The sequence below is a fragment of the Leptonotus elevatus genome, chromosome 1, assembly GCF_054856555.1.
Source record: "Leptonotus elevatus isolate MCC_2025b chromosome 1, RoL_Lele_1.0, whole genome shotgun sequence".
In the NCBI taxonomy this organism is placed as follows: domain Eukaryota; kingdom Metazoa; phylum Chordata; class Actinopteri; order Syngnathiformes; family Syngnathidae; genus Leptonotus; species Leptonotus elevatus.
Window position 1 is genome coordinate 6,552,319 of NC_141239.1, and position 22,096 is coordinate 6,574,414.

The 22,096-nt window shown below is 37.3% G+C and overlaps 1 long non-coding RNA gene across 5 annotated transcripts; it reads left to right on the forward strand.

The window, feature by feature from the left end:
* Positions 1 to 445: 445 nt before the first annotated feature.
* LOC147180505 (uncharacterized) lies at positions 446 to 19,271 on the forward strand. Of its 5 annotated transcripts, XR_015094460.1 has the most exons (11): positions 446 to 1,363; positions 2,603 to 3,557; positions 5,857 to 6,811; positions 10,188 to 11,142; positions 13,442 to 14,396; positions 15,609 to 15,623; positions 16,546 to 16,563; positions 17,562 to 17,576; positions 18,449 to 18,481; positions 18,891 to 18,958; positions 19,039 to 19,271. It is a non-coding gene; the product is annotated as an uncharacterized LOC147180505 (long non-coding RNA). The 5 variants fall into 5 exon arrangements; XR_015094464.1 differs by lacking the exons at positions 446 to 1,363; positions 2,603 to 3,557 and adding an exon at positions 4,620 to 4,637; XR_015094465.1 differs by lacking the exons at positions 446 to 1,363; positions 2,603 to 3,557; positions 5,857 to 6,811 and adding an exon at positions 8,952 to 8,969.
* The last annotated feature ends 2,825 nt before the right edge of the window (positions 19,272 to 22,096 follow it).

Consider the following 22,096-nt stretch of genomic DNA (forward strand, 5'->3'; position numbering starts at 1 on the left):
TTGTTACAGTGCAGCCAAACTTTTGTTGTAGTTGATTCATAATATCGTTTCAAGAATTTACGGCTAGCTAGCTACATTACAACTATAATTTTAGCATGCATTATTATCAGGGACTTGCGGTCAGAGGCAGGTAGGAGAGGCTCCTTTACCTTACTCCGTCCTGCGTGTGAAGAGTAAAATAATAATTATTATTATTATTACATGAAATAGCCTAGCTATGTTATAACTACAATATAAGGATGCACTACTTGCCGTTCATCTGGCTGCCACTTCTCAACCTTCATCATTATCTCATAACCAAAGTCATTTCCACTTTTTTTCACAAAATCCTAATGTATAACCAATGCTGTACATTCCTCAAGTATAATGGGATAAATAACATGTTTTTCTCTTCTATTTCCTTTTCAGCTTCCGACGAGAGTGGTAAAGTCCCACACCTACACTTTGCACATTGTCCACCAGAACAGTGAGCTACTAGGGAAGCTCAAACCCTCAAGTGCCATTGCCTCAGAAACATGGAACACACATAGAAAATTATCGGGAACACTGATCCTAACTTATAAAATTATTTACTGATTTTAACACGGATTGGATTGTTACAATTTACAAACAGACATACAGTTATGATACACCTCAATTGGAATTAAAAGGACAAATCTAAATGGAGTTTAATTCAGTTTCACAGGGGAGGAATATTTCTTTTACTAATCCGAACGAGCGTCTCATAAACAGTTTGATCAGAATAGCCAAGCTCCGTCCGCTCTGTGCATGCTCTGTCTTGACATTGTTGTATATGCACTTTAAAATGGCAGCATTGGGACTATATAGTGAATGAGCGGTTAGGGGTTAAGGGTGGGCATTCGGACACAGCCCTCGTCTGCGATGGGAGAACTTGTTTTAAAGTACTAGTAGCTTGTTTTCAATCAGTTTTTGAATGTTTCCCTGCTCCAACGCAGTTGATTCCAATCAACAGGATCGTTGTCAGGCGTATGCAGAGCTTGCTGATCATTTATCAGCTGTGTTGGAGAAGGGAAACATCTCAAATCTGCCGGACGCTGGCCCTCGAGAACCGAGTGTGCCCATCCCTGTCTTAGATGAAGCCTGTTGTAGCTGCTGCATAGTATCATACTAATAATTTGAGCCTACAGTGTAAGTATACAGATGCATTATTAGATCCGGGTTCCACAAGCTCATACCCACCTCACAATCTTCCACATGATCTCAAATTCTCAGTAGGTTTCACTTTTTTTCACCTAATGGCTAATTTATCGATAAAGTAATACTGTATATTCATAAATTCAAATGGAATAAATAACTTGTTTTTTCCCTTTTATTTAATTTTCAGCTCCCGTCACCGTCCCAGGTAACCTCCCACACCAACACTTAGCACATTGTACACTAGAGAAAATACTTGCAAGGGAAGCTCAAACATACAAGTGTCCATTTGCCTCCAGTAAAAAAGGCTTAGTGAATGCCTAAGGTCTATTATAAAACCTGTTGTTGTTACTGCATAATGACTAACCAATAGTTTAAGCCTAGTTACGTTATACTGTAAATATAGTGATGGGATGGATTATTAGCAGTTCATCTGGCTGCCACCAGCTAATATCCACCTCATAACCTTTGTCATTATCTCATAACCTAAGTCGTTAGCACATTGTACACCAGAAAATGATCTATTGTACATGGGAAGCTCAAACATTAAGTACTCAACTGCATCCAACCAAAGGAGTCAGAATTTTCCAAATAACTGTTTCAGTTGATTCATAATATATTTTTGTTTGTTTTGTTTTATTCATTTTTTCCTTTCGAACACATTATTACAGGTTACATCGATCACATCATACCATTTGTAACAATGACATACGAAAGAAGGGCTGACGGGTAGAAGCCATGGCTTATTAGTAACCCGTCCCCATCGATTCTTGCTCTACGCACGAATAAGTGGTTAAGAAAATGGATGGATGATTTTACTACGACATACTGTATTTGTGTATTTAAATCAAATAAGTAAATGATGTAGAATAAAGGAAACGGTTGTAAACTACATTATAGTGAATTGCTGTAAAAGTAAATACAGTAACTAATTTATATACAGTAAATACTTGTAAAAAAGGCAATAATGTACTGAGATTTTACAAGAATTAGCTGGCAACTTTTTTGCCACTTATTTCTTGTAAATTCTAGAGTCAATTCGTTACAGTGCAGCCAAACTTTTGTTGTAGTTGATTCATAATATCGTTTCAAGAATTTACGGCTAGCTAGCTACATTACAACTATAATTTTAGCATGCATTATTATCAGGGACTTGCGGTCAGAGGCAGGTAGGGGAGGCTCCTTTACCTTACTCCGTCCTGCATGTGAAGAGTAAAATAATAATTATTATTATTATTACATGAAATAGCCTAGCTATGTTATAACTACAATATAAGGATGCACTACTTGCAGTTCATCTGGCTGCCACTTCTCAACCTTCATCATTATCTCATTACCAAAGTCATTTCCACTTTTTTTCACAAAATCCTAATGTATAACCAATGCTGTACATTCCTCAAGTATAATGGGATAAATAACATGTTTTTTTCTTTTATTTCCTTTTCAGCTCCCGGCAGTAATGGTAAAGTCCCACACCTACACTTTGCACATTGTACACCAGAACAGTGAGCTACTAGGGAAGCTCAAACCCTCAAGTGCCATTGCCTCAGAAACATGGAACACACATAAAAAATTATCGGGAACACTGATCCTAACTTATAAAATTATTTACTGATTTTAACACGGATTGGATTGTTACAGTTTACAAACAGACATGCAGTTATGATACACCTCAATTGGAATTAAAAGGACAAATCTAAATGGAGTTTAATTCAGTTTCACAGGGGAGGAATATTTCTTTTACTAATCCGAACGAGCGTCTTATAAACAGTTTGATCAGAATAGCCAAGCTCCGTCCGCTCTGTGCATGCTCTGTCTTGACATTGTTGTATATGCACTTTAAAATGGCAGCATTGGGACTATATAGTGAATGAGCGGTTAGGGGTTAAGGGTGGGCATTCGGACACAGCCCTCGTCTGCGATGGGAGAACTTGTTTTAAAGTACTAGTAGCTTGTTTTCAATCAGTTTTTGAATGTTTCCCTGCTCCAACGCAGTTGATTCCAATCAACAGGATCGTTGTCAGGCGTATGCAGAGCTTGCTGATCATTTATCAGCTGTGTTGGAGAAGGGAAACATCTCAAATCTGCCGGACGCTGGCCCTCGAGAACCGAGTGTGCCCATCCCTGTCTTAGATGAAGCCTGTTGTAGCTGCTGCATAGTATCATACTAATAATTTGAGCCTACAGTGTAAGTATACAGATGCATTATTAGATCCGGGTTCCACAAGCTCATACCCACCTCACAATCTTCCACATGATCTCAAATTCTCAGTAGGTTTCACTTTTTTTCACCTAATGGCTAATTTATCGATAAAGTAATACTGTATATTCATAAATTCAAATGGAATAAATAACTTGTTTTTTCCCTTTTATTTAATTTTCAGCTCCCGTCACCGTCCCAGGTAACCTCCCACACCAACACTTAGCACATTGTACACTAGAGAAAATACTTGCAAGGGAAGCTCAAACATACAAGTGTCCATTTGCCTCCAGTAAAAAAGGCTTAGTGAATGCCTAAGGTCTATTATAAAACCTGTTGTTGTTACTGCATAATGACTAACCAATAGTTTAAGCCTAGTTACGTTATACTGTAAATATAGTGATGGGATGGATTATTAGCAGTTCATCTGGCTGCCACCAGCTAATATCCACCTCATAACCTTTGTCATTATCTCATAACCTAAGTCGTTAGCACATTGTACACCAGAAAATGATCTATTGTACATGGGAAGCTCAAACACTTAAGTACTCAACTGCATCCAGCCAAAGTTCTGTTTCAGTTGATTCATAATAACTTTTTGTTGGTTTTGTTTTATTCATTTTTTCCTATCGAACACATTATTACAGGTTACATCGATCACATCATATCATTTGTAACAATGACATACGAAAGAAGGGCTGACGGGTAGAAGCCATGGCTTATTAGTAACCCGTCCCCATCGATTCTTGCTCTACGCACGAATAAGTGGTTAAGAAAATGGATGGATGATTTTACTACGACATACTGTATTTGTGTATTTAAATCAAATAAGTAAATGATGTAGAATAAAGGAAACGGTTGTAAACTACATTATAGTGAATTGCTGTAAAAGTAAATACAGTCCCCAGCCAAAAGACTTTAATTATTGTCTCTCTCAATGTCTTAGATGAAGCCTGTTGTAGCTGTTGCATAATTTACTAATAGTTTAAGCCTAGTTACGTTATTACTACAGTAGATGCATTACTCGCAGTTCATGACACGACGTGGCAGATTTAGGACTCAGACGCAGAGATAGGAGTTTGAGGCCAAGGCAGATATTTATTAAACAAAAACAGCCAATATCCACCTCATAACCTTTGTCATTATCTTATAACCAAAGACATTTTCACTTGTTTTCACCTAATGTATAGATAAACAAAGTAATGCTGTACATTCCTTTAGTATAATGAAATAAATAACATGCTTTTCTCTTTTGTTTAATTTTCAGCTACTAACGCCCCAGGTAACCTCCCACACCTCTTTGCACATTGCGCACCAGAATAATGATTTGCAAGGGAAGCTAAACACACCCATTTGCCTCCAGTAATAAGTTGTTTGCGAATGCCTAAAGGTCTAATGTGAAATCTGATGTAGTCTAACCATTAATTGGAGCCTAGGCTAGCTATATGTTATAACTACGGTGAACAGATTGATTATTAGCAGTTCTTCTGGCTGCCACTAACTAATATCTACCTCACAACCGTTGTCATTATCTCATAACCTAAGTCGTTAGCACATTGTACACCAGAAAATGATCTATTGTACATGGGAAGCTCAAACATTAAGTACTCAACTGCATCCAACCAAAGGAGTCAGAATTTTCCAAATAACTGTTTCAGTTGATTCATAATATATTTTTGTTTGTTTTGTTTTATTCATTTTTTCCTTTCGAACACATTATTACAGGTTACATCGATCACATCATACCATTTGTAACAATGACATACGAAAGAAGGGCTGACGGGTAGAAGCCATGGCTTATTAGTAACCCGTCCCCATCGATTCTTGCTCTACGCACGAATAAGTGGTTAAGAAAATGGATGGATGATTTTACTACGACATACTGTATTTGTGTATTTAAATCAAATAAGTAAATGATGTAGAATAAAGGAAACGGTTGTAAACTACATTATAGTGAATTGCTGTAAAAGTAAATACAGTAACTAATTTATATACAGTAAATACTTGTAAAAAAGGCAATAATGTACTGAGATTTTACAAGAATTAGCTGGCAACTTTTTTGCCACTTATTTCTTGTAAATTCTAGAGTCAATTCGTTACAGTGCAGCCAAACTTTTGTTGTAGTTGATTCATAATATCGTTTCAAGAATTTACGGCTAGCTAGCTACATTACAACTATAATTTTAGCATGCATTATTATCAGGGACTTGCGGTCAGAGGCAGGTAGGGGAGGCTCCTTTACCTTACTCCGTCCTGCATGTGAAGAGTAAAATAATAATTATTATTATTATTACATGAAATAGCCTAGCTATGTTATAACTACAATATAAGGATGCACTACTTGCAGTTCATCTGGCTGCCACTTCTCAACCTTCATCATTATCTCATTACCAAAGTCATTTCCACTTTTTTTCACAAAATCCTAATGTATAACCAATGCTGTACATTCCTCAAGTATAATGGGATAAATAACATGTTTTTTTCTTTTATTTCCTTTTCAGCTCCCGGCAGTAATGGTAAAGTCCCACACCTACACTTTGCACATTGTACACCAGAACAGTGAGCTACTAGGGAAGCTCAAACCCTCAAGTGCCATTGCCTCAGAAACATGGAACACACATAAAAAATTATCGGGAACACTGATCCTAACTTATAAAATTATTTACTGATTTTAACACGGATTGGATTGTTACAGTTTACAAACAGACATGCAGTTATGATACACCTCAATTGGAATTAAAAGGACAAATCTAAATGGAGTTTAATTCAGTTTCACAGGGGAGGAATATTTCTTTTACTAATCCGAACGAGCGTCTTATAAACAGTTTGATCAGAATAGCCAAGCTCCGTCCGCTCTGTGCATGCTCTGTCTTGACATTGTTGTATATGCACTTTAAAATGGCAGCATTGGGACTATATAGTGAATGAGCGGTTAGGGGTTAAGGGTGGGCATTCGGACACAGCCCTCGTCTGCGATGGGAGAACTTGTTTTAAAGTACTAGTAGCTTGTTTTCAATCAGTTTTTGAATGTTTCCCTGCTCCAACGCAGTTGATTCCAATCAACAGGATCGTTGTCAGGCGTATGCAGAGCTTGCTGATCATTTATCAGCTGTGTTGGAGAAGGGAAACATCTCAAATCTGCCGGACGCTGGCCCTCGAGAACCGAGTGTGCCCATCCCTGTCTTAGATGAAGCCTGTTGTAGCTGCTGCATAGTATCATACTAATAATTTGAGCCTACAGTGTAAGTATACAGATGCATTATTAGATCCGGGTTCCACAAGCTCATACCCACCTCACAATCTTCCACATGATCTCAAATTCTCAGTAGGTTTCACTTTTTTTCACCTAATGGCTAATTTATCGATAAAGTAATACTGTATATTCATAAATTCAAATGGAATAAATAACTTGTTTTTTCCCTTTTATTTAATTTTCAGCTCCCGTCACCGTCCCAGGTAACCTCCCACACCAACACTTAGCACATTGTACACTAGAGAAAATACTTGCAAGGGAAGCTCAAACATACAAGTGTCCATTTGCCTCCAGTAAAAAAGGCTTAGTGAATGCCTAAGGTCTATTATAAAACCTGTTGTTGTTACTGCATAATGACTAACCAATAGTTTAAGCCTAGTTACGTTATACTGTAAATATAGTGATGGGATGGATTATTAGCAGTTCATCTGGCTGCCACCAGCTAATATCCACCTCATAACCTTTGTCATTATCTCATAACCTAAGTCGTTAGCACATTGTACACCAGAAAATGATCTATTGTACATGGGAAGCTCAAACACTTAAGTACTCAACTGCATCCAGCCAAAGTTCTGTTTCAGTTGATTCATAATAACTTTTTGTTGGTTTTGTTTTATTCATTTTTTCCTATCGAACACATTATTACAGGTTACATCGATCACATCATATCATTTGTAACAATGACATACGAAAGAAGGGCTGACGGGTAGAAGCCATGGCTTATTAGTAACCCGTCCCCATCGATTCTTGCTCTACGCACGAATAAGTGGTTAAGAAAATGGATGGATGATTTTACTACGACATACTGTATTTGTGTATTTAAATCAAATAAGTAAATGATGTAGAATAAAGGAAACGGTTGTAAACTACATTATAGTGAATTGCTGTAAAAGTAAATACAGTCCCCAGCCAAAAGACTTTAATTATTGTCTCTCTCAATGTCTTAGATGAAGCCTGTTGTAGCTGTTGCATAATTTACTAATAGTTTAAGCCTAGTTACGTTATTACTACAGTAGATGCATTACTCGCAGTTCATGACACGACGTGGCAGATTTAGGACTCAGACGCAGAGATAGGAGTTTGAGGCCAAGGCAGATATTTATTAAACAAAAACAGCCAATATCCACCTCATAACCTTTGTCATTATCTTATAACCAAAGACATTTTCACTTGTTTTCACCTAATGTATAGATAAACAAAGTAATGCTGTACATTCCTTTAGTATAATGAAATAAATAACATGCTTTTCTCTTTTGTTTAATTTTCAGCTACTAACGCCCCAGGTAACCTCCCACACCTCTTTGCACATTGCGCACCAGAATAATGATTTGCAAGGGAAGCTAAACACACCCATTTGCCTCCAGTAATAAGTTGTTTGCGAATGCCTAAAGGTCTAATGTGAAATCTGATGTAGTCTAACCATTAATTGGAGCCTAGGCTAGCTATATGTTATAACTACGGTGAACAGATTGATTATTAGCAGTTCTTCTGGCTGCCACTAACTAATATCTACCTCACAACCGTTGTCATTATCTCATAACCTAAGTCGTTAGCACATTGTACACCAGAAAATGATCTATTGTACATGGGAAGCTCAAACATTAAGTACTCAACTGCATCCAACCAAAGGAGTCAGAATTTTCCAAATAACTGTTTCAGTTGATTCATAATATATTTTTGTTTGTTTTGTTTTATTCATTTTTTCCTTTCGAACACATTATTACAGGTTACATCGATCACATCATACCATTTGTAACAATGACATACGAAAGAAGGGCTGACGGGTAGAAGCCATGGCTTATTAGTAACCCGTCCCCATCGATTCTTGCTCTACGCACGAATAAGTGGTTAAGAAAATGGATGGATGATTTTACTACGACATACTGTATTTGTGTATTTAAATCAAATAAGTAAATGATGTAGAATAAAGGAAACGGTTGTAAACTACATTATAGTGAATTGCTGTAAAAGTAAATACAGTCCCCAGCCAAAAGACTTTAATTATTGTCTCTCTCAATGTCTTAGATGAAGCCTGTTGTAGCTGTTGCATAATTTACTAATAGTTTAAGCCTAGTTACGTTATTACTACAGTAGATGCATTACTCGCAGTTCATGACACGACGTGGCAGATTTAGGACTCAGACGCAGAGATAGGAGTTTGAGGCCAAGGCAGATATTTATTAAACAAAAACAGCCAATATCCACCTCATAACCTTTGTCATTATCTTATAACCAAAGACATTTTCACTTGTTTTCACCTAATGTATAGATAAACAAAGTAATGCTGTACATTCCTTTAGTATAATGAAATAAATAACATGCTTTTCTCTTTTGTTTAATTTTCAGCTACTAACGCCCCAGGTAACCTCCCACACCTCTTTGCACATTGCGCACCAGAATAATGATTTGCAAGGGAAGCTAAACACACCCATTTGCCTCCAGTAATAAGTTGTTTGCGAATGCCTAAAGGTCTAATGTGAAATCTGATGTAGTCTAACCATTAATTGGAGCCTAGGCTAGCTATATGTTATAACTACGGTGAACAGATTGATTATTAGCAGTTCTTCTGGCTGCCACTAACTAATATCTACCTCACAACCGTTGTCATTATCTCATAACCTAAGTCGTTAGCACATTGTACACCAGAAAATGATCTATTGTACATGGGAAGCTCAAACATTAAGTACTCAACTGCATCCAACCAAAGGAGTCAGAATTTTCCAAATAACTGTTTCAGTTGATTCATAATATATTTTTGTTTGTTTTGTTTTATTCATTTTTTCCTTTCGAACACATTATTACAGGTTACATCGATCACATCATACCATTTGTAACAATGACATACGAAAGAAGGGCTGACGGGTAGAAGCCATGGCTTATTAGTAACCCGTCCCCATCGATTCTTGCTCTACGCACGAATAAGTGGTTAAGAAAATGGATGGATGATTTTACTACGACATACTGTATTTGTGTATTTAAATCAAATAAGTAAATGATGTAGAATAAAGGAAACGGTTGTAAACTACATTATAGTGAATTGCTGTAAAAGTAAATACAGTAACTCATTTATATACAGTAAATACTTGTAAAAAAGGCAATAATGTACTGAGATTTTACAAGAATTAGCTGGCAACTTTTTTGCCACTTATTTCTTGTAAATTCTAGAGTCAATTCGTTACAGTGCAGCCAAACTTTTGTTGTAGTTGATTCATAATATCGTTTCAAGAATTTACGGCTAGCTAGCTACATTACAACTATAATTTTAGCATGCATTATTATCAGGGACTTGCGGTCAGAGGCAGGTAGGGGAGGCTCCTTTACCTTACTCCGTCCGCATGTGAAGAGTAAAATAATAATTATTATTATTATTACATGAAATAGCCTAGCTATGTTATAACTACAATATAAGGATGCACTACTTGCAGTTCATCTGGCTGCCACTTCTCAACCTTCATCATTATCTCATTACCAAAGTCATTTCCACTTTTTTTCACAAAATCCTAATGTATAACCAATGCTGTACATTCCTCAAGTATAATGGGATAAATAACATGTTTTTTTCTTTTATTTCCTTTTCAGCTCCCGGCAGTAATGGTAAAGTCCCACACCTACACTTTGCACATTGTACACCAGAACAGTGAGCTACTAGGGAAGCTCAAACCCTCAAGTGCCATTGCCTCAGAAACATGGAACACACATAAAAAATTATCGGGAACACTGATCCTAACTTATAAAATTATTTACTGATTTTAACACGGATTGGATTGTTACAGTTTACAAACAGACATGCAGTTATGATACACCTCAATTGGAATTAAAAGGACAAATCTAAATGGAGTTTAATTCAGTTTCACAGGGGAGGAATATTTCTTTTACTAATCCGAACGAGCGTCTTATAAACAGTTTGATCAGAATAGCCAAGCTCCGTCCGCTCTGTGCATGCTCTGTCTTGACATTGTTGTATATGCACTTTAAAATGGCAGCATTGGGACTATATAGTGAATGAGCGGTTAGGGGTTAAGGGTGGGCATTCGGACACAGCCCTCGTCTGCGATGGGAGAACTTGTTTTAAAGTACTAGTAGCTTGTTTTCAATCAGTTTTTGAATGTTTCCCTGCTCCAACGCAGTTGATTCCAATCAACAGGATCGTTGTCAGGCGTATGCAGAGCTTGCTGATCATTTATCAGCTGTGTTGGAGAAGGGAAACATCTCAAATCTGCCGGACGCTGGCCCTCGAGAACCGAGTGTGCCCATCCCTGTCTTAGATGAAGCCTGTTGTAGCTGCTGCATAGTATCATACTAATAATTTGAGCCTACAGTGTAAGTATACAGATGCATTATTAGATCCGGGTTCCACAAGCTCATACCCACCTCACAATCTTCCACATGATCTCAAATTCTCAGTAGGTTTCACTTTTTTTCACCTAATGGCTAATTTATCGATAAAGTAATACTGTATATTCATAAATTCAAATGGAATAAATAACTTGTTTTTTCCCTTTTATTTAATTTTCAGCTCCCGTCACCGTCCCAGGTAACCTCCCACACCGACACTTAGCACATTGTACACTAGAGAAAATACTTGCAAGGGAAGCTCAAACATACAAGTGTCCATTTGCCTCCAGTAAAAAAGGCTTAGTGAATGCCTAAGGTCTATTATAAAACCTGTTGTTGTTACTGCATAATGACTAACCAATAGTTTAAGCCTAGTTACGTTATACTGTAAATATAGTGATGGGATGGATTATTAGCAGTTCATCTGGCTGCCACCAGCTAATATCCACCTCATAACCTTTGTCATTATCTCATAACCTAAGTCGTTAGCACATTGTACACCAGAAAATGATCTATTGTACATGGGAAGCTCAAACACTTAAGTACTCAACTGCATCCAGCCAAAGTTCTGTTTCAGTTGATTCATAATAACTTTTTGTTGGTTTTGTTTTATTCATTTTTTCCTATCGAACACATTATTACAGGTTACATCGATCACATCATATCATTTGTAACAATGACATACGAAAGAAGGGCTGACGGGTAGAAGCCATGGCTTATTAGTAACCCGTCCCCATCGATTCTTGCTCTACGCACGAATAAGTGGTTAAGAAAATGGATGGATGATTTTACTACGACATACTGTATTTGTGTATTTAAATCAAATAAGTAAATGATGTAGAATAAAGGAAACGGTTGTAAACTACATTATAGTGAATTGCTGTAAAAGTAAATACAGTCCCCAGCCAAAAGACTTTAATTATTGTCTCTCTCAATGTCTTAGATGAAGCCTGTTGTAGCTGTTGCATAATTTACTAATAGTTTAAGCCTAGTTACGTTATTACTACAGTAGATGCATTACTCGCAGTTCATGACACGACGTGGCAGATTTAGGACTCAGACGCAGAGATAGGAGTTTGAGGCCAAGGCAGATATTTATTAAACAAAAACAGCCAATATCCACCTCATAACCTTTGTCATTATCTTATAACCAAAGACATTTTCACTTGTTTTCACCTAATGTATAGATAAACAAAGTAATGCTGTACATTCCTTTAGTATAATGAAATAAATAACATGCTTTTCTCTTTTGTTTAATTTTCAGCTACTAACGCCCCAGGTAACCTCCCACACCTCTTTGCACATTGCGCACCAGAATAATGATTTGCAAGGGAAGCTAAACACACCCATTTGCCTCCAGTAATAAGTTGTTTGCGAATGCCTAAAGGTCTAATGTGAAATCTGATGTAGTCTAACCATTAATTGGAGCCTAGGCTAGCTATATGTTATAACTACGGTGAACAGATTGATTATTAGCAGTTCTTCTGGCTGCCACTAACTAATATCTACCTCACAACCGTTGTCATTATCTCATAACCTAAGTCGTTAGCACATTGTACACCAGAAAATGATCTATTGTACATGGGAAGCTCAAACATTAAGTACTCAACTGCATCCAACCAAAGGAGTCAGAATTTTCCAAATAACTGTTTCAGTTGATTCATAATATATTTTTGTTTGTTTTGTTTTATTCATTTTTTCCTTTCGAACACATTATTACAGGTTACATCGATCACATCATACCATTTGTAACAATGACATACGAAAGAAGGGCTGACGGGTAGAAGCCATGGCTTATTAGTAACCCGTCCCCATCGATTCTTGCTCTACGCACGAATAAGTGGTTAAGAAAATGGATGGATGATTTTACTACGACATACTGTATTTGTGTATTTAAATCAAATAAGTAAATGATGTAGAATAAAGGAAACGGTTGTAAACTACATTATAGTGAATTGCTGTAAAAGTAAATACAGTAACTAATTTATATACAGTAAATACTTGTAAAAAAGGCAATAATGTACTGAGATTTTACAAGAATTAGCTGGCAACTTTTTTGCCACTTATTTCTTGTAAATTCTAGAGTCAATTCGTTACAGTGCAGCCAAACTTTTGTTGTAGTTGATTCATAATATCGTTTCAAGAATTTACGGCTAGCTAGCTACATTACAACTATAATTTTAGCATGCATTATTATCAGGGACTTGCGGTCAGAGGCAGGTAGGGGAGGCTCCTTTACCTTACTCCGTCCTGCATGTGAAGAGTAAAATAATAATTATTATTATTATTACATGAAATAGCCTAGCTATGTTATAACTACAATATAAGGATGCACTACTTGCAGTTCATCTGGCTGCCACTTCTCAACCTTCATCATTATCTCATTACCAAAGTCATTTCCACTTTTTTTCACAAAATCCTAATGTATAACCAATGCTGTACATTCCTCAAGTATAATGGGATAAATAACATGTTTTTTTCTTTTATTTCCTTTTCAGCTCCCGGCAGTAATGGTAAAGTCCCACACCTACACTTTGCACATTGTACACCAGAACAGTGAGCTACTAGGGAAGCTCAAACCCTCAAGTGCCATTGCCTCAGAAACATGGAACACACATAAAAAATTATCGGGAACACTGATCCTAACTTATAAAATTATTTACTGATTTTAACACGGATTGGATTGTTACAGTTTACAAACAGACATGCAGTTATGATACACCTCAATTGGAATTAAAAGGACAAATCTAAATGGAGTTTAATTCAGTTTCACAGGGGAGGAATATTTATTTTACTAATCCGAACGAGCGTCTTATAAACAGTTTGATCAGAATAGCCAAGCTCCGTCCGCTCTGTGCATGCTCTGTCTTGACATTGTTGTATATGCACTTTAAAATGGCAGCATTGGGACTATATAGTGAATGAGCGGTTAGGGGTTAAGGGTGGGCATTCGGACACAGCCCTCGTCTGCGATGGGAGAACTTGTTTTAAAGTACTAGTAGCTTGTTTTCAATCAGTTTTTGAATGTTTCCCTGCTCCAACGCAGTTGATTCCAATCAACAGGATCGTTGTCAGGCGTATGCAGAGCTTGCTGATCATTTATCAGCTGTGTTGGAGAAGGGAAACATCTCAAATCTGCCGGACGCTGGCCCTCGAGAACCGAGTGTGCCCATCCCTGTCTTAGATGAAGCCTGTTGTAGCTGCTGCATAGTATCATACTAATAATTTGAGCCTACAGTGTAAGTATACAGATGCATTATTAGATCCGGGTTCCACAAGCTCATACCCACCTCACAATCTTCCACATGATCTCAAATTCTCAGTAGGTTTCACTTTTTTTCACCTAATGGCTAATTTATCGATAAAGTAATACTGTATATTCATAAATTCAAATGGAATAAATAACTTGTTTTTTCCCTTTTATTTAATTTTCAGCTCCCGTCACCGTCCCAGGTAACCTCCCACACCAACACTTAGCACATTGTACACTAGAGAAAATACTTGCAAGGGAAGCTCAAACATACAAGTGTCCATTTGCCTCCAGTAAAAAAGGCTTAGTGAATGCCTAAGGTCTATTATAAAACCTGTTGTTGTTACTGCATAATGACTAACCAATAGTTTAAGCCTAGTTACGTTATACTGTAAATATAGTGATGGGATGGATTATTAGCAGTTCATCTGGCTGCCACCAGCTAATATCCACCTCATAACCTTTGTCATTATCTCATAACCTAAGTCGTTAGCACATTGTACACCAGAAAATGATCTATTGTACATGGGAAGCTCAAACACTTAAGTACTCAACTGCATCCAGCCAAAGTTCTGTTTCAGTTGATTCATAATAACTTTTTGTTGGTTTTGTTTTATTCATTTTTTCCTATCGAACACATTATTACAGGTTACATCGATCACATCATATCATTTGTAACAATGACATACGAAAGAAGGGCTGACGGGTAGAAGCCATGGCTTATTAGTAACCCGTCCCCATCGATTCTTGCTCTACGCACGAATAAGTGGTTAAGAAAATGGATGGATGATTTTACTACGACATACTGTATTTGTGTATTTAAATCAAATAAGTAAATGATGTAGAATAAAGGAAACGGTTGTAAACTACATTATAGTGAATTGCTGTAAAAGTAAATACAGTAACTAATTTATATACAGTAAATACTTGTAAAAAAGGCAATAATGTACTGAGATTTTACAAGAATTAGCTGGCAACTTTTTTGCCACTTATTTCTTGTAAATTCTAGAGTCAATTCGTTACAGTGCAGCCAAACTTTTGTTGTAGTTGATTCATAATATCGTTTCAAGAATTTACGGCTAGCTAGCTACATTACAACTATAATTTTAGCATGCATTATTATCAGGGACTTGCGGTCAGAGGCAGGTAGGGGAGGCTCCTTTACCTTACTCCGTCCTGCGTGTGAAGAGTAAAATAATAATTATTATTATTATTACATGAAATAGCCTAGCTATGTTATAACTACAATATAAGGATGCACTACTTGCCGTTCATCTGGCTGCCACTTCATCATTATCTCATAACCAAAGTCATTTCCACTTTTTTTCACAAAATCCTAATGTATAACCAATGCTGTACATTCCTCAAGTATAATGGGATAAATAACATGTTTTTCTCTTCTATTTCCTTTTCAGCTTCCGACGAGAATGGTAAAGTCCCACACCTACACTTTGCACATTGTCCACCAGAACAGTGAGCTACTAGGGAAGCTCAAACCCTCAAGTGCCATTGCCTCAGAAACATGGAACACACATAGAAAATTATCGGGAACACTGATCCTAACTTATAAAATTATTTACTGATTTTAACACGGATTGGATTGTTACAATTTACAAACAGACATACAGTTATGATACACCTCAATTGGAATTAAAAGGACAAATCTAAATGGAGTTTAATTCAGTTTCACAGGGGAGGAATATTTCTTTTACTAATCCGAACGAGCGTCTTATAAACAGTTTGATCAGAATAGCCAAGCTCCGTCCGCTCTGTGCATGCTCTGTCTTGACATTGTTGTATATGCACTTTAAAATGGCAGCATTGGGACTATATAGTGAATGAGCGGTTAGGGGTTAAGGGTGGGCATTCGGACACAGCCCTCGTCTGCGATGGGAGAACTTGTTTTAAAGTACTAGTAGCTTGTTTTCAATCAGTTTTTGAATGTTTCCCTGCTCCAACGCAGTTGATTCCAATCAACAGGATCGTTGTCAGGCGTATGCAGAGCTTGCTGATCATTTATCAGCTGTGTTGGAGAAGGGAAACATCTCAAATCTGCCGGACGCTGGCCCTCGAGAACCGAGTGTGCCCATCCCTGTCTTAGATGAAGCCTGTTGTAGCTGCTGCATAGTATCATACTAATAATTTGAGCCTACAGTGTAAGTATACAGATGCATTATTAGATCCGGGTTCCACAAGCTCATACCCACCTCACAATCTTCCACATGATCTCAAATTCTCAGTAGGTTTCACTTTTTTTCACCTAATGGCTAATTTATCGATAAAGTAATACTGTATATTCATAAATTCAAATGGAATAAATAACTTGTTTTTTCCCTTTTATTTAATTTTCAGCTCCCGTCACCGTCCCAGGTAACCTCCCACACCAACACTTAGCACATTGTACACTAGAGAAAATACTTGCAAGGGAAGCTCAAACATACAAGTGTCCATTTGCCTCCAGTAAAAAAGGCTTAGTGAATGCCTAAGGTCTATTATAAAACCTGTTGTTGTTACTGCATAATGACTAACCAATAGTTTAAGCCTAGTTACGTTATACTGTAAATATAGTGATGCGATGGATTACTAGCAGTTCATCTGGCTGCCACCAGCTAATATCCACCTCATAACCTTTGTCATTATCTCATAACCTAAGTCGTTAGCACATTGTACACCAGACAATGATCTATTGTACATGGGAAGCTCAAACACTTAAGTACTCAACTGCATCCAGCCAAAGTTCTGTTTCAGTTGATTCATAATAACTTTTTGTTTGTTTTGTTTTATTCATTTTTTCCTTTCGAACACATTATTACAGGTTACATCGATCACATCATATCATTTGTAACAATGACATACGAAAGAAGGGCTGACGGGTAGAAGCCATGGCTTATTAGTAACCCGTCCCCATCGATTCTTGCTCTACGCACGAATAAGTAAATTCTAGAGTCAATTCGTTACAGTGCAGCCAAACTTTTGTTGTAGTTGATTCATAATATCGTTTCAAGAATTTACGGCTAGCTAGCTACATTACCACTATAATTTTAGCATGCATTATTATCAGGGACTTGCGGTCAGAGGCAGGTAGGGGAGGTTCCTTTACCTTACTACGTCCTGCGTGTAAAGAGTAAAATAATAATGATTATTATTATTATTATTATTACATGAAATAGCCTAGCTATGTTATAACTACAATATAAGGATGCACTACTTGCCGTTCATCTGGCTGCCACTTCTCAACCTTCCTCATTATCTCATAACCAAAGTCATTTCCACTTTTTTTCACAAAATCCTAATGTATAACCAATGCTGTACATTCCTCAAGTATAATGGGATAAATAACATGTTTTTTTCTTTTATTTCCTTTTCAGCTCCCGGCAGTAATGGTAAAGTCCCACACCTACACTTTGCACATTGTACACCAGAACAGTGAGCTACTAGGGAAGCTCAAACCCTCAAGTGCCATTGCCTCAGAAACAGGGAACACACATAGAAAATTATCGGGAACACTGATCCTAACTGAAAAAAATATTTACTGATTTTAACACGGATTGGATTGTTACAACTTACAAACAGACATGCAGTTATGTTACCAGTGGTTACATTTATAATCGGGGCTTTCATAACCAGGTTAGCAAAAAATAAAAAACGTCTACGATGGGAGAACTTGTTTTAAAGTACTAGTAGCTTGTTTTCAATCAAGATGTTGCTTTAAGTGAAAAAACTATAGAACAGATCAATGAACTTCGTCTTGATAAATCACATGTTTACATCGATCTGATGAAGGTAGCGGAGCATGTACACGGAAGATCGGAATATGCAAGTAGTTGACCAGAAATCTTCATTCTGGAATGTAAAGCCTTTTTATTTATTTTTACAGTGTGGTGTTGATTAAAGCACAATTAAAAGCTTTGAAAACAAATGTTCCAATTAAGGTAAAAATTTAAATAGAGGCTAATATTCTATTTTGGATTCATAGTTTTATTCTTGACTTCAAAAAAGCCCATGCCTCACCAGTCACATCATTGATTAATTAGTCGATCATTTTCCTTGCCATCATCAACTAATATATAAAGCTCTCAATTTCCCACATTCTACCACACAGTAATTTTAACAAATGTTTTCCACAAGTTGTCTAAAATAGAAACAACAGTTTGCTAAAGAAGACATGTCGGGCTTTTTCTTGAAAGGAACTAAATCTATTTTGACTACTACCACTCAGATGTGAAATAATAGAATTGTTGTCTTTTGTTGGTAGTTCTCCAAGAGGAACCCACTGGAGGAGGAAGAGGTACTGTGACATCACACGCACATGTGCTCACATGGTCCATGTACTGCCAATCACTGGGAGCAAATCTACTTGTTCATCAAAAACAACTAGCATTGCTGTGCCTTCACCAGTAGATGCCAGCAAAGCACCATCTACAAATGGTTGCTATCACTCTTGCGCTGTGAGAAAATGCTGTGAAAACTCACCAACAGACTCAGAAGCGTCTCGATGTTATTCCACTTAATGGTTATAGTAGTCTAGATATCACTTTAATTGGGCTGATGACATAATATTGCCACTCAAAGAGAAAAACAGCAGTTTTCCATCGACATTATGCATAATTTTGTTGTGGACTAAAGCAAGTCACGTTCAACTAAAGAGTAAAGAAATAAGTAATTTAGTTGTTGTGTTCCTTCGTATTGCCCAACAGTGTACGGGCATATAAAAGCTCAGGTTATCCATGCCCTGGGAGTTAACGTGACAGAGATCATCCAACAAGTAAGTGCATGCAATACATGACGCGCCCAGCAAAGAAGTACACATTCTTGCTCTTATTATGAATGTTTGTTCTCTCACAGTTCTTCATTAATTTAACCAGTGGAATATGCCCGGAATGCGAAATTGAGATCAATACAACGGTAACCCAACAGCAGATCCTGGCCTTAGCCTGATGGAGTTCTAACTTCTCCATGTGCAACAGAGGAGATGCCAAGTGTTCCAGTTTATCAAGAGTGGCGTATGCTTGCCATGCACATAGGGAGGACTTAAAGGCATGCTCAACTAAATCTGACAATAAAAGAGTATACCGGCATAGTGCTATGAGAAAGACTTCTTCTTTTTTTCAGATCTGGAATGACATGCAGGACAAACATAGTACCAGAATATTATTCATATTTTGAGTGAGTTGATTTTTCTGGACAAATAAGTTTTTGCACTTAATTTTGGTTTGCTGTGAATCCGTTTTGTGCCATCCTTGACCTTGAACTGTCTTTTTTATGTACGAGGGTATGAGGTTATTCTTTGATTATTTAAACCCTTTTTGTTGAAGGCTATTTTTTTTTTTTAATACATGGGCCATTGAGAGATGCATTTGTCAGACGAGGCCCATTGAATTATCATGTGGTGCAACCAAAAAGAAATAGCCAATGTGGGACTTTTATTTTGAAATACATTTAAAGACAGGAGTTTGTATCATCCACAAGACAACCAAGAACCCATGGAAGCATCTATCTATCAGGTTAGTCTCACAACTATGTAAATAAATAAATAAATAACTTTTTAGCAACATGTATGTATTTGGACATCATGTGGTATTACCTGAAAAAAATGTTTATATATATTTTTTCCCAACAAATTTATATTTTTATTATAATTTTACTTGATGTTTTGTTTAGTTTCGATGGTGAATGAGCCACAACATGGCTAAAGGAGCTTGGGGGGGTTATTGGCCCAAAGTGCCCCTTTATCTATTTATTTATAGTTTAAAAAATATATATATTATGATTTGTTTTTCCTTTGTTTGTGAAAGTAATTTTGTTGCCTTGCAAGACTAAAATTCAGCAACTTAATTTGCATAAAACAAATGATTATGATCTTGGATAACGTCATGCTACGACACGCACTCATTCGAAGCCAGGTCGCTCACCGCTCCACCTTCTGTCGGGAAGTTGTTCGCCATAAAGTTGGCTCTGAGGGTGCGAGGAACATGTATCCCACACTTTCATAAAGACCACGATCCTTCCCATCCACTTTCGCCACTACAAAAATCTCCTCTGGTGACCGGTGTACTGCTTCTGCTACAACTACTGATGCGTGTAAGGTACACAGAATATGTCAGAATTTGTATCTAGCTCAGAATTTTACTAAACCCCCCTTCCTGAAGACTCCAACTCAGCAAGGCAGACATTGTATTGATGCTATCCGCTAATCATGTAAACAATGAAGTCACACGTTTTGTTATACTTTAACCAGGGCTGGTAAGCGCTAGGGGCACGTAGGTCTGGGTCGCGAGCAGCACGGGTCTAACCGCGCTGTAAATAAATAAATAATGGAGCTTCTGCTCAATGCGAAAAATAAAACAACTCTCAGTAGATGTTTGTAACTTTTTTTTCTGTTAAGCTATATAAGTCTTGTAGTATGTATGTACTCAATTATAGCTGAATTGAAATGTACTTTAAAGGGATAGTTCGGGGGTTTGGACATGAATCTGTATGGCAGCCGCCATCCTCACCTAAAGTGGTGTGGATCAGCACTGACAGTGTCCTGTGACTCGAGACATGGTTTGGTGTCGGTACCAGATGTGATCGGTCTGCGAGATTGTATCGGGGTCGCCTACAGATGATGTCACGCTACAGGATTGGCTGGAAATTGTCCGTTGACATTTGTTCAATAAAGTTATATGATAAAAAAAATTGACGGTAAAACATTGGAAAGAAATGATTAAATATGTTATTGAAATATACAAATGTATGGACAGAAATTGTAAAAATGTGAATAAACCTAAGAATATAAAAGCAAGATACTTTAAGATTAAAGAAATAATAAAATTGATAGAAGCGCCTTCGCGCTTGCCGGTGACGTCACTAATGCAGCGCTAGCTAAATGCGCGATTTACTTCGGTTTGGTTTCTTTTTTACTATCTTGGCCAATTGATTAGGTACACCCAGGATTCTGGTAAATTCATTAGGTACACCCTGGATTCTTGCCACTCCGCCCACCCAGGGCGGCGGCAACCTTGGCCAATTAATTAGGTACACCTTGGATTCTCGCCACTCCGCCCACCCAGGGCGGCGGCCATCTTGGCCAATTAATTAGGTACACTAAGGATTCTCTCCCCTCCGCCCACCCGGGGCAGCGGCCATCTTGGCCAATTGATTAGGTACAGCCAGGACTTTTCAGTCACAATTTTTTTTTATTTGATTCTTTTCCAAATTTGTAGCGTGTGACTATTACTGTGTTTTTTTGCTGATTATGGTTTATTATTAAGTACTATAAATTGTCCATTTCCTTTGCTAAAATAAATGTTTTCTTTTATAATATTGATGAGTTCTTCAAGATGCACAAACAGTGACTGTGCGCATGTTGTCTCCACAGTTTCCTCAGGGCACACATACACATATAAAAGTAATTTGTAAGATGTTAATTTGAAACCCTAGTTTTAAACCCTAACCCTAATGTAAAAGCCTAGTTTGAAACCCTAACACTAATATAAAACCCTAGTTTGAAACCCTAACCCTAATGTAAAACCCTAGTTTGAAACCCTAACCCTAGTTTAAAACCCTATTTTGTGACCCTAACCCTAGTTTAAAACCCTACTTTGAAACCCTAACCCTAGTTTCAAACCCTACTTTGAAACCCTAACCCTAGTTTAAACCCCTACTTTGAAACCCTAACCCTAGTTTTAAACCCTACTTTGTAACCCTAACCTTAGTTTAAAACCCTACTTTGAAACCCTAACCGTAGTTCAAACCCCTACTTTGAAACCCTAACCCTAGTTTCAAACCCTACTTTGAAACCCTAACCCTAGTTTAAACCCCTACTTTGAAACCCTAACCCTAGTTTAAAACCCTACTTTGAAACCCTAACCCAAGTTTAAAACCCTACTTTGAAACCCTAACCCTAGTTTAAAACCCTACT